Source organism: Hyaena hyaena, unplaced genomic scaffold (assembly GCF_003009895.1).
Source record: "Hyaena hyaena isolate Hyena2069 unplaced genomic scaffold, ASM300989v1 scaffold_15, whole genome shotgun sequence".
NCBI lineage: Eukaryota > Metazoa > Chordata > Mammalia > Carnivora > Hyaenidae > Hyaena > Hyaena hyaena.
This window is the reverse complement of record NW_024080647.1, coordinates 4,991,730-5,004,182: the sequence shown is the minus strand read 5'-3', so window position 1 is coordinate 5,004,182 and position 12,453 is coordinate 4,991,730. Positions and strand designations below refer to the sequence as shown.

Genomic DNA, 12,453 nt, shown 5'->3' with positions numbered 1-12,453 from the left:
AAATAAAAATAAAATTAAAAAAAAAAATGGGCAGAAGACCTGAATAGACATTTTCCCAAAGACAAAGACATATGAAAAGATGTTCAATATCACTAATCATCAGGGAAATGCAAATCAAAACCACAATGAGATATCAACCTCACACCAGTCAGAATACCTAGTATCAAAAAGACAAGAGGGGTTGGGGCGCCTGGGTGGCTTAGTCGGTTTAGCGTCCGACTTTCGCTTAGGTCATGATCTCGCGGTTCGTGGGTTCGAGCCCCGCGTCGGACTCTGTGCTGACTGCCAGCTCAGAGCCTGGAGCCTGTTTCAGTCTGTGACTTCCTCTCTCTCTGACCCTCCCCTGCTCACGCTGTCTCTCTCTCCTAGAAATAAATAAAACATTAAAAAAAAAAAAAGACAAGAGGGGCAACCTGGGTGGCTCAGTGGGTGGCTCAGTATGTTAAGCTTCTGACTCGATTTTGGCTCAGGTCATGATCTTGTGGTTCTTAGGATTGAGTCCTCCTTTGGTCTCTGCACTGACAGTCTGGAGCCTGCTTAGGATTCTCTCTCTCCCCCTCTCTCTCTGTCCCTTCCCCACTTGCACTTTGTCTCCTTCTGTCTCAAAATAAACTTAGAAAAAAAAAAAAAGACAAGAAATGGGGCACCTGGTTGGCTCCGTCAGTAAAGCATCCAACTCTTGATATTGGGGCTTTGAGTTCAAGCTCCATGTTAGGCATAAAGATTACTTAAAATCTTAGGGGTGCCTGGGTGGCTCAGTCAGTCAGGTCATGATCTCACAGTTCGTGGGTTCCAGCCTCGTGTCGGGCTCTGTGCTGTCAGCTAGCTCAGAGCCTGGAGACTGTCCTCGGATTCTGTGTGTCTCTCTCTCTCTGACCCTCCCCTGCTCACGCTGTCTCTCTCTCTCTCAAAAATAAATAAAACATTAAAAAATAATAAATAAAAATAAAATCTTTAAAAAAAAGACAAGAAATAACAAGTATTGGCAAGAATGTGGGGAAAAAAGAAAACCCTGTGCACTGTTGGTGAGAATGTAAAATGGACACAGCAACTCTAAAAACAGTATGTAGATTCCTCAAAAAATTAAAAAAATACAAACACCATATAACCCAATATTCTGGGTATTTACCTAGAGAAAACAAAAACACTAATTCAAAAAGATATACAGGACACCTAGGTGGCTCAGTGGGTTGAGCATGTGACTTCAGCTCACGTCATGACCTTGTACTTCATGAGTTCAAGCCCCACATTGGGCTCACTAATGTCAGCACAGAGCCCTCTTTGGATCCTCTGTCCCTCTCTCTCTCAAAAATAAATAAACATAAGAAAAGAAAAGAAAAGAAAAGAAAAAAGAAAAGAAAAGAAAAGGAAAGGAAAGGAAAGGAAAGAAAAGAAAAGAAGGAAAGAAAGAAAAGAAATATGCATTCCTATGTTTACTGTAGCATTATTTACAATAGCCAAGATATGGTTGCAACCTAAGTGTCCATCAATAGATGAATGGATTTCTAAAGAAGATGCAGGGTATGGGTATATGTGTGTGTAATCAAATACTACTCAGCCATTAAAAAGAATGGAATCAAGCCATTTTGTGACATGTATGGACCGAGATGCTATTATGGTATGTGAAATAAATCAAAAACAAAACCATATTGATTTCGCTTATATGTGGAATCTAAAAAACAAAACAAATGAACAAATGAACAAAATACAGACTCATAAATACAAAGAATAAACCAGTGGTTGCCACTAGGGAGGGGGATTAGGGGGATTAGCAAAATAGGGGAAAGAGATTAAGAGGTACAAAATTCCAGTTATGGAGTAAGTAATTCACAAGGATGCAACATAAGGAATGTAGTCACCAATACTGTAGTAACTTATATGGTGATGGATGGTTAACTACACTTATGGTGGTGAGCATTTCATAATGTATGTAATTGCTGAATCACCACGTTGTACACCTGAAACAAATGTAGTACTGTATGTCAACTACATGTTAAAAAACGGGGGGAAGAGAAATTATATAAACACAATAAGCAGATGTTTCTTTTTCTGGTAAATAAACTACTTGGCAATCATTTGTAAGTTATTTATTAAACATGTAAATGTTATGATAAATTTTTAGACTCATACCATCAAGTTCCTTTAGAAGCTTAATTCTAATAGTTCCTCTGAATTTAAGCATGCCTGATTTAAGAGGAAAGGTATTTTTCAAGTATAACACTCCATGGGTACCTGGGGAGCTCAGATGGTTAAGCGTTGGACTCTTGGTTTCAGCTGAGGTCATGATCTGATGTTTTTGTGAGTTCGAGCCCCACACAGGCTCTGGGCTGACAGTACAGAGCTTGCTTGGGATTCTCTCTCTCTCTGCCCCTCCCCAATTTGCACTATCCTTCTCTCAAAATAAAGAAATAAACTTTAAAAAAAAAGAGAAGTATTAACACTCCATGTATCCTTTGTAATCAAAAGTTGTAATTCATTTCAGGAACTGGTTTAACCCTTCCCAGAAGACATCACTCCATCACTTATGCCACATTTAGTGAATAAAAACAGATTTATACATATGGCTTCCTTGACTGGGAAATTATAAGAGCTCTCTAGCAGATTAAAGAATTATTGCTAGTAGTAAAATAAAAAAGTCAAATTGTGGGTAGGGAACTTATGCCAAATCTGCTGGTTTATGATAAGAGTTGTAGAATATGGGTGTCTTCAGCTGTGGTGAGTGAAATGTTTTTCTTCACAGATTGCTCTATAAGATATCTTGGAGCATTCTATCACATAGAAATGAGAGAAACTTATGTTTCTAGTAACAACCACCCTGTGCCAGCATACAAAAGAAATAGGCCTAAACCAAGAGTTCATCTGGCTCAAAGTCATTGTCTTACAAGGCAGTAACAGATGCTTTGTGGAAGAGACAGGTGTGGTCTACTATCATGAATGAAATGCCTAAAGTGAATTTACTGCTTTACGGAACAGTATTGTGAGAAGCTGCATAAAGTCTAAAAAATGAAATCATATTATAAAATCACCAGAGACAATGTTTAAAGAATTATATCTGTGAATCTGTTAAGAGAAAAAAAAACACTCAATTACTGTTTGTTATTTCAGATTCTCATATATGGGCACTGTCAAAGTGAGGCTGGTAACATACTTAAAATTTTTTAATTAAAAAAATTTTTTTAACATTTATTCATTTTTGAGACACAGGCGGAGCATGAATGGGGGAGGGGCAGAGAGAGAGGGAGACAGAATCTGAAGCAGGCTCCAGGCTCCAAGCTACAGCACAGAGCCTAATGTGGGGCTTGAATCCGTGGACTGGGAGATCATGACCTGAGCTAAAGTCAGATGCTCAACCGACTGAGCTACCCAGGCGCCCCCAAATTTTTTAGTTAAAAAAATTTTTTTTTAAATGTTTTACTTCATTTTTGAGAGAGAGAGAGAGAGAGAGCAAGGGAGGGGCAGAGAGAGAGAGGGAGACACAATCTGAATGAAGCAGGCTCCAGGCTCTGAGCTTTCAGCATGGAGCACAATGCGGGACTTGAACTCACTAACCCTGAGATCATGACCTGGGCCAAAGTCAGAAGCTTCACCAACACTGAGCCACCCAGGTGCCCCTGTAATGTACTTAAATTTTAAAGCCAAAACACACATGGCCTTTGTTAATAGTCAAGACAAGAGACAGGCATCTAAATCTCTCTCTTCTGAATTAACTTAGGATGAAACTGCTTACAGATGAAGGACTGCTGGATCATTCAGTAACTGTATGTTTAAAAAGTCTGAAGTGACCAAACCCTTCTGCTGTTCTTTCATCTACTACATACTAGCTTTGGTGTTAAGCCTCTCCACGACAAGTTTCAGCTTCAGATATCACTTCTCACACCAGCATCCAAAACAGAAATGAAACTGCAATAGCAAAAGACGTTCTTGTCATGTATCTTTTTCTTGGTAAGGATGAAAATTCTCTTCAGAGCCCAGAGCAAAATTCCCCTTGTGTCACATTGCCAAGAACATATGACATGTAACAATATCTGAAATTCCCACTGTAAGCTCTTCAAAGAATGAGATCAGGCCTGACCTCACCTTTAGAACAGGATAAATTTCAGGAGCAGTATCACACCTAAAGAAGGTATTGAGTAAATACTCAGTAAGAATAGTATCTGCATATGTGCATGTGCTTGTATGTGTGTGTCCGAAAAGACTATCAAAAATTACATAACAACAAAAAATTAAGAAGAAAATTTAAGGACAAATGAAAATCTTATAAGTCATTTTAGCTTAAAAAAAAAAAAAAGACACAATAAGAACATCACTTTAATTAACTAACAAATGACCAAAATTGATTTTAGCCACAATACATTATGGGATTGCTATTATTAAAGGGAGGTACAGTGTTCACAGATCCTGATAGTATTACTGTTTCTCTTTTCCACCAATTCCAATTATTAATGTCTTCCAAATGTTTCCCATTCTTACCACCCTACCCCTCATTGCTCAATTCTCATCTAATGATTATTTTTTCAGTTTTGCTTTAAGATCATGCTCTTAGCAATCTCAAATATAAAATACAGTATTAACTATAGTCACCATGCAGTATATTTCATTCCCAAAACTTATTTATCTTATAACTGGAGGTTTGTACAGGAATCTCCCCGTGTCTCCCTTAACCATAGTTTTGGTTACCTACAATCAACTTACATCCCGGCACAGAGGCACAGATAATCTTCCTTCTGCCATATCATCAGAAGGTCAATAGAAGCCTAAGGCTACGTCATAATGCCTATGTCATTCACTTCATCTCATCATGTAAGCACCATGATCATCTGATGTCATCACAAGAATAAAAAGGGTGAATACAGTACAGTTAAGATTGGCAGCAGGAACCATATTCACATAACATCCATTACTGTCAGCTATTGTTCATCTCTTACTGTGCCTAACTGATAAATTAAACCTTATGACAGGTATGTATGTATAGGAAAAATACAGCATATACAGGGCATGGTACTATCCATGATTTCAGGCATCCACTGGGGGTCTTGGAACTTATCCCTTGAAGATAAGGTGGGGATTACTGTACCTTTTAAACACCTTTACAACCGTTCCCACACCCACTCCTAACTCCTGCCCGCTGCCTTAGGCAATGCCATCCTGATGTTGGGAGTTCAGGTTTTATACATTCCATTCATGTGAGATCATACAGTATTTTGTCTTTCTCTGTTTTATTTCACTTAGAATAATGCCCTCAAGGTCCATCCACGTCACCATGAATGGCATATTTCCTTTCTTTTTATGGCTGAATAATACTGTGTGTGTGTGTGTGTGTGTGTGTGTGTGTGACACACCACATCTTGTTTGTTCACTTATATGTTGATGGGCACTTAGCACTTAGGCTCTTTCCATGTCTTGGCTATTGCACATAATGCTGCAATGAACATGGGGGTACAGTTATCTCTTATTTTTAGTTTCTTGAGGAACTTTCCTACTGTTTTCCACACTGGATGTACCAACTTACATATCCACCAACAATGCACAAAGGTTCACTTTTCTCCATATCCTCACCAACACTTGTTGATATCATTTTGATATCAGCCATACTTTGATGGTATCAAGTATTACTTTATTGTGGTTCTGATTTGTGTTTCCCTGGTGATTAATAATAATGAGCATCTTTTCATAAACTTGCTGGCCACCTGTTTGTCTTCTTTGGAAAAATGTCTTTTCAGTTCCTCTGCCCATTTTTAATAAGATTTTTTGATTGAATTGTTTGAATTTTTTATATAGTTTAGATATTAACCACTTATCAGTTACCTTTTCATTTTATGGATGGCTCCCTTTTCTAAAAGCGTGAAGACGCTTTTTAGTCTAATATAGTCCCACTTGTTTATTTTTGCTTTTGTTGCCTTTGCTTTAGCTGTCAAACTAAAAAAAAATCACTGTCAGGACAAGGTGCTTACTCCTATGTTTTCTTCTAGGAGTTTTGTGGTTTCAGGTCTTACATTCAAGTCTATAATCATTTTGAGTTGATTTTTGTGGTGTAAGACAGAGGTCCAGTTTTCTCATCACCATGCTTTGAAGAAACTATCATTTCTCTATTGTATATTCTTGGCTCCTTTCTTATAAATTAATTGACCATATATGCATGGGCTTATTTCAGGGATTTCTATTTTATTTTATTCCATTGGCCTATGTGTCTTTTTATCCCAATACCATACTATAACTGTATTATGGCTTGAAGTCCAGAAGTGTGAAGTTTCTGGTTATGTTCTTTGTCAAGATTTTTTAGACTATTTGGAGTCTTTCATAGTTTCATACAAATTGTTAAGATTGCTTTTTATATTTTTGTGAAAAATGCCATTGGAATTTTGATACAGACTGCATTTAATCTGTAGATCACTTTGGGTAGTATGTACATTTTAATAATACTAATTCTTTCAATCCATGAGAATGGAATAATTTCCCATTTACTTGTGTCATCTTCAATTTCTTTCTTCAAATGTCTCACATTTGAATCAAGTTTCATCCTCCTGATTAAATTTATTACCAGGTATTTTATTCTTTTTCATAGTTCTTTATAAATGAGTTTTTAAAAAGTCCCTCTTTTCTTTTAAAGTTTATTTATTTATTTTGAGAGCAAGAGAGAGAGCAGGGGAGGGGCAGAGAGAGAGAATCCCAAGCAGGCTCTGAGCTCAGCTCTGAGTCTGATGCAGGGTTCCATCTCATGAACTATGAGATCATGACCTGAGCTGAAATCAAGAGTCAGATGCTTAACTGACTGTGCCACTCAGGCACCCCTATAAGTTCCTCTTTCTGACAGTTCATTACTGCAGAGAAATGTGGATTTTTGTACATTTATTTTGGATCCTGCAATGTAACTGAATTTGTTGATTACTTCTCAATTTTTTTCACAGAGACTTTAGGGTTTTCTATATTTAATATCATGTCATCTGCAAACAGAAATTTTATTTCTTCCTTTCCAATTTAGATGCCTTCTGATTTCTTTTCCTTGACTAATTGCTCTGGCTAGGTCTTCCAATACTATGTTGTTTTCTTCTTTGACTCATTGATTATTTAGTAGCATGTTGTTTAATCTCCACATATTTCCGAATTATCTATCTTTCCTTGTAATTGATATCTAGTTTCATGGCATTGTGGTCAGAAAAGATGCTTGATTTGCTTTCAGTCTTCTTAAATTCATTAAAATTTGTTCTGTGACCTAACATATTATCCTAGAGAATATTCTGTGTGTGGTTGAGAAAAATGTATATCCTGCTGCTATTGAACAGAATGCTGTGTAAATGCTGTTAAGTATATCTGGTCTAGCATATACTTCAAGCCCAATGTTTACTTACTGAATATCTGTCTGGATGATCCATCCATTATTGAAAGTGGGGTACTAAAGTCCTGTACTATTATTGTGTTGCTATTTCTCTGTTCAGGTCTATTAATATTTATATATATTCAAGAGCTTCTATGTTAGGTGCATAAATATTTACAAAAGTTCTATCATCTTGTTGGACTGGCAACATTACCATTACATAAGAACCTCATCTCTTATTACAGTATTTGTCTTAAAGTCTGTTTTGTTTGATGTAAGTATAGCTACCACTGCTTTCTTTTTTTTTTTTCCATTAGTATGGAATATCTTTTAACATCTCTTCACTTTCCATCTGTGTGTGTTCTTAAACCAGATGTGCCTCCTGGAGGCAGCATATAATTGGGTCTTTTTTTTTTTTTAATTTCTGACAGAGAGAGAAAGACAGCGTGAGCAGGGGAGGGTCAGAGAGAGAGGGAGACACAGAATCTGAAACAGGCTCCAGGCTCTGAGCTAGCTGTCGGCACAGAGTCCGATGCGGGACTCAAACCCACAAACCATGAGATCATGAGATCATGACCTGAGCTGAAGTCGGGCGCTTAGCCGCGGCCGACTGAGCCACCCAGGCACCCCAATTGGGTCTTATCTTCTTACCTATTAACCCACTATATGTCTTTTGTTTGGGGAGTTTAGTCTGTTTATATTTAAAGTCATTATTGATTTTTATGGACTTCCTATTATTAGTTTGTTAATGGTTGTCTGGCTGTTTTGTAATTCCTTTGCTCCTTTCTTTTTTTTTTTTGCATTGAGGTCAGATATACACTTTTTTTTTTTTTTTTTTTTTTTAAACAGTTTTTTCTCAAATTGGTTTTCATATAACACCCAGTGCTCATTCCTCCTAATCCTCCTATACGTGCAAACATATGATATTTGTCCTTCCTGCCTGACTTATTTTGCTCAGCATAACACCCTCAAGGTCCATCCGTGTTGCTACACATGGCCAGATTTCACTGTTTCTCATTGCCATGTAGTAGTCCATGGTATAGGTAAACCACATCTTCTTGATCCATTCGTCCGTGGACGGACACTTAGGCTCTTTCCATGTTTTAGCTATTGTGGAGAGTGCTGCTGTGAACATTGGGGTACATGTGCTCCTATGCATCAGCATTTCTGTATCCCTGGGGTAAATTCCTAGCAGTGCTATTGCTGGGTCATAGGGGAGTTCTATTGTTAGTTTCCTGAGGAACCTCCACACTGTTTTCCAGAGGGGCTGTACCAGTTTACATTTCCACCAACAGTGTAGGAGGGTGCCCGTTTCTCCACATCCTCGCCAGCATCTAGAGTTTTCTGATTTGCTCATTTTAGCCACTCTGACTGGCGTGAGGTGGTATCTCAGTGTGGTTTTGATTTGTATTTCCCTGATGAGGAGGGATGCTGCCTTTGCTCCTTTCTTATTCTTTGTGTCTTCCTTTGTAACTTGATGATTTTCTTTAGTGTATGCTTAGATTGCTTTTACTTTCACTTTCATGTATCTATTATAGGTTTCAGCTTTATAGTTGCTGAGGCTTACAGAAAATATTCTATAGAATAGTATATTTTAAGCTGATAATGTAAAATGTAACCACAGTTTTATATTTTTACTCAGTCCCCTTTTATTTTTTTTTTAAGATTTACTTTTAAAGAGAGAGAGCGCGAGTGTGCAGGCAGAAGGGGGAAAGAGAGAATCCCAAAGCAGGCCCATCAGTGCAGAGCCCAATGCAGAGCTTGAATTCACAAACTGTGAGATCGTGACCTGAGCTGAAATCAAGAGTCTGATGCATAACCAACCCAGCCACCCAGGCGCTCCCCTCCCATGTTTTTGATTCTACAATTTGTATCTTTTTACCTTGTGTATCCATTAAGAAAGTATTGTAGCTTGGAGCTACAATAACATTATTTAAAATAAATAAACATTAAAAGAATTTATTGTAGCTTGTTATTTTTACTACATTTCTTTTTCTTTAAATGTTATTTTTTTAAACGTTCAGTTTTAAAAATTAATTTATTTTGAGAAAGAGAGAGAGATGGAGACCTTGTGCACAAGTGGGGGAGGGGCAGAGAGCGAGGGAGAGAGAGAATTCCTAGCAGGCTCCACATGGTCAGCACAGAGCCTGATGCAGGGCTCAAACTCACATAACATGAAATCATGACCTGAGATGAAATCAAGAACCAGATTCTTAAACAACTGAGCCACCCAGACACCCCAGCTATTTTTCTCTTTTAACCAACCATCACACTAGATTTATACATGATTTACCTATACCATTACAACATTACAGTATTCTGAATTTAACTACATATTTACCTTTACCAGTGAGATTTATATATTCATATGGTTTCCTGTTTGTTTGAGAGAGAGAGGTTGGGGCAGAGAGAAATGAAAAGAGAGAACTCTAAGCAGGCACAGAGCCCAATGTGAGGCTGGATTCCATGACCCTGAGCTCATGACATGAGCTGAACTCATAAGTCAGACACTCAACATATGGGCCACCCAGGTGCCCTGAACTCCTTCAATCAATACTTCAATTTTTGCTTGTCTGGAAACTTTCACTCCTTCAATTCCAAAGGATTTCTGACTCCAATGACCATCTTTATGACCATTATTTTTAAATCCTTATAAGGTAAATCCCTTATCTCTGTTTCTCAAGCTTCATCTTGTTCTTTTGTTCAGAAAATATTCCTGTTTCTTCATCTTCCTTGACTTTGTTGGTTTCTGTGTAATTGTTAAAACACCCACCCTTCCCAGTCTTGACAGAGTAGTCTCCTGTAGGAGATGAATCTTATTGCTAAGCCAGGCCCTACCTCTTAGTTTTTTCTCAAATCTTTGTGATTGTCCAAGCCACCTTCTTTGTTCTTAATGGTTCTCAGTAGTTGAGGATGTGCCAAGACCTGTCAGTGTCCCAAAGGAGAGGATCTTAGTCAGCATTTTGATGAAAGCTAACTAGAAGCTCGACTTTCAATCGAGAGCTTTTACAGGATGAAAGTAGATCTCTTTCAGGGAGACTGAGAGTTGCGATTTTCAGCACACTTCCTCTGCACTGATCCCTGGGGGCTACAGTCAGTTAAAAATGGTTTCTTACAGTCTTGTGGGTCTCACAAACACAAGCCCTGCTGGCCACCAGAGCCAGGCAATCAAGGTGTGCCCCTCCCCCCCGGGCAGTAGCCACACAAGCTAGGGCACCAGATGATTGTAGAAACTCATTCTAAGGAGACACTGGTGACATGGAGTGGGCCAGAGGGAAAATGTAGAGATGGCACCTGCCATCCTCCCAGGTCTCCGTGGAGGACTGTGATCTGCCACTAGATGTGTGTTAAATGAGAAGCATGACTCTCAGGCAGCAGCTTTTCAAGTAAACAAATAGTCCACTTTCAGGTGAAGACCAGGAGGTGGGCATTTCTGTCTTTTGCTTCTGCATTGAGCCATGGTGGAGACAGCCATGGGAGATTCCTCAGAGGGTTCTTAGGAACTGTTTCTTTGCTATACTCTTCGGGTCCTGTGGACACAAGCTCCACTGTCTTCAGAGCAAGGTGTGTTGGGGGTCTATCTATCAGATATGTCTTAAATTCTGAGGTACTAGATACTGATTGCAAACCCTTTCCTCTTCAGGGAGAAGCTGGGAATTGTGAGTTCCCTCCTCAATAGTATGTTGCTGTGCCAGGGGTGGGGTTGATGGAAAGAATGCGTCTCAGTCTTTCCCATCCATTTTGATGTGGGTTTTTTTTCCTCATTCACTCAATGTATAGGCGTTGTTCAACTAGTCTGGATTCCTTTCAGAGGGAACTCTTCTGTGTGTAGCTGTAGATTTGATGTGCCCATGGGAAGAAGTGAGTTCAGCAGCCTCCTATGTCATCACCTTAGACTGGAATGAAGGGCAAGCCCATCTGACAATTTTCAGTCCTTCAGTCCCTCACATCTCCCTATTTAGAAAAAACTTTTACTACTATTAAAAAAAAAAACATTTTCTTAGCCAGTTACCTTTTAAGTACTGACAAAATAACTCTAAAGTCTGTATGAAAAGGCAAAAGACTCAGAATAGCCAACACATATTTCAAAGAGAAGAACAAAGATGATCAACACTACTCAATTTCAAGACTCACTACAAAGCTACAGTAATCAAGACAGTGCAGTATAGGCTAAAGAATAGACAAATAGATCAATGGAACAGAACAGAAAGCCCAGAAATAGACCCACACAAATATAACCAAACTGATCTTTGACAAAGGAGCAAAGGCAATTCAGCAGAGGATCGTCTCTCTAAAAATGGTGCTAGAAAAAATGGACACTACATGCAAAAAAGTGAATTTAGACAGAGACATCATACCTATCACAAAATTAACTCTAAATGAATCATAGCTCTAGGTGTAAAACACAAAACTATAAAACTATTACAAGGTATTGGGGCGCCCGGGTGGCTTAGTCGGTTAAGCGTCCGACTTTCGCTTGGGTCATGATCTCGCGGTTCGTGGGTTCGAGCCCCGCGTCGGGCTCTGTGCTGACTGCCAGCTCGGAGCCTGGAGCCTGTTTCAGTCTGTGTCTCCCTCTCTCTCTGACCCTCCCCTGCTCACGCTGTCTCTCTCTCTCTCCTAGAAATAAATAAAAATATTTAAAAAAAATAAAAAAATAAAAAAAAAAAAAAACTATTACAAGGTATTAAAAATTTAAGTGACCTTGGGTTTGGCAATGATTTCTCATATACACCACCAAAAGTACAAACCATGAAAGAAAAAACTGGTCCAAGTAAAATTAAAAACTTGTGCTCTGCAAAAGTCACCGTTAAAAGAATGAAAGTACAAGCTATAGACTGGAAGAAATATTCACAAAATATCTAAGAAAAGACTATTATCCAAAAGACACAAAAAACTTGAAACTAAACAAGAAAACAAACCTGCTTTAAAAATGGGCAAAGGAGGGGTACTTGGGTGGCCTAGTCAGTTAAGCATCTGATTTTAGCTCAGATCACGATCTCACAGTTCAGGAGTTCAGCCCCACACTGGGCTCTCCACTCTCAGTGCAGAGCTTGCTTACTATCTTCTGTTTCTGACTCTCTCTGCCCCTCCCCATCCTCCCTTTCTCACTCCTCAGTCTCCCTTCCTCCACCACTCCC

General features: G+C 38.7%; 1 protein-coding gene across 13 annotated transcripts in view; it reads right to left on the bottom strand.

Annotated features, from left to right (window-relative positions):
• Nucleotides 1-12,453, bottom strand: part of CSNK1G1 (casein kinase 1 gamma 1) — a 188,168-nt gene that overhangs the window by 115,941 nt on the left and 59,774 nt on the right. Inside the window, exon 1 of one of the 13 annotated variants that reach the window (XM_039219035.1) lies at nucleotides 4,693-4,726. The exons of 11 other annotated variants lie outside the window; for them this stretch is intronic. The gene's annotated coding sequence lies outside the window, so the exon portion shown is untranslated. Of the gene's footprint in view, nucleotides 1-4,681; nucleotides 4,727-12,453 lie in introns of those variants that run through there. One more of the 13 variants, XM_039219041.1, reaches the window with a different exon arrangement.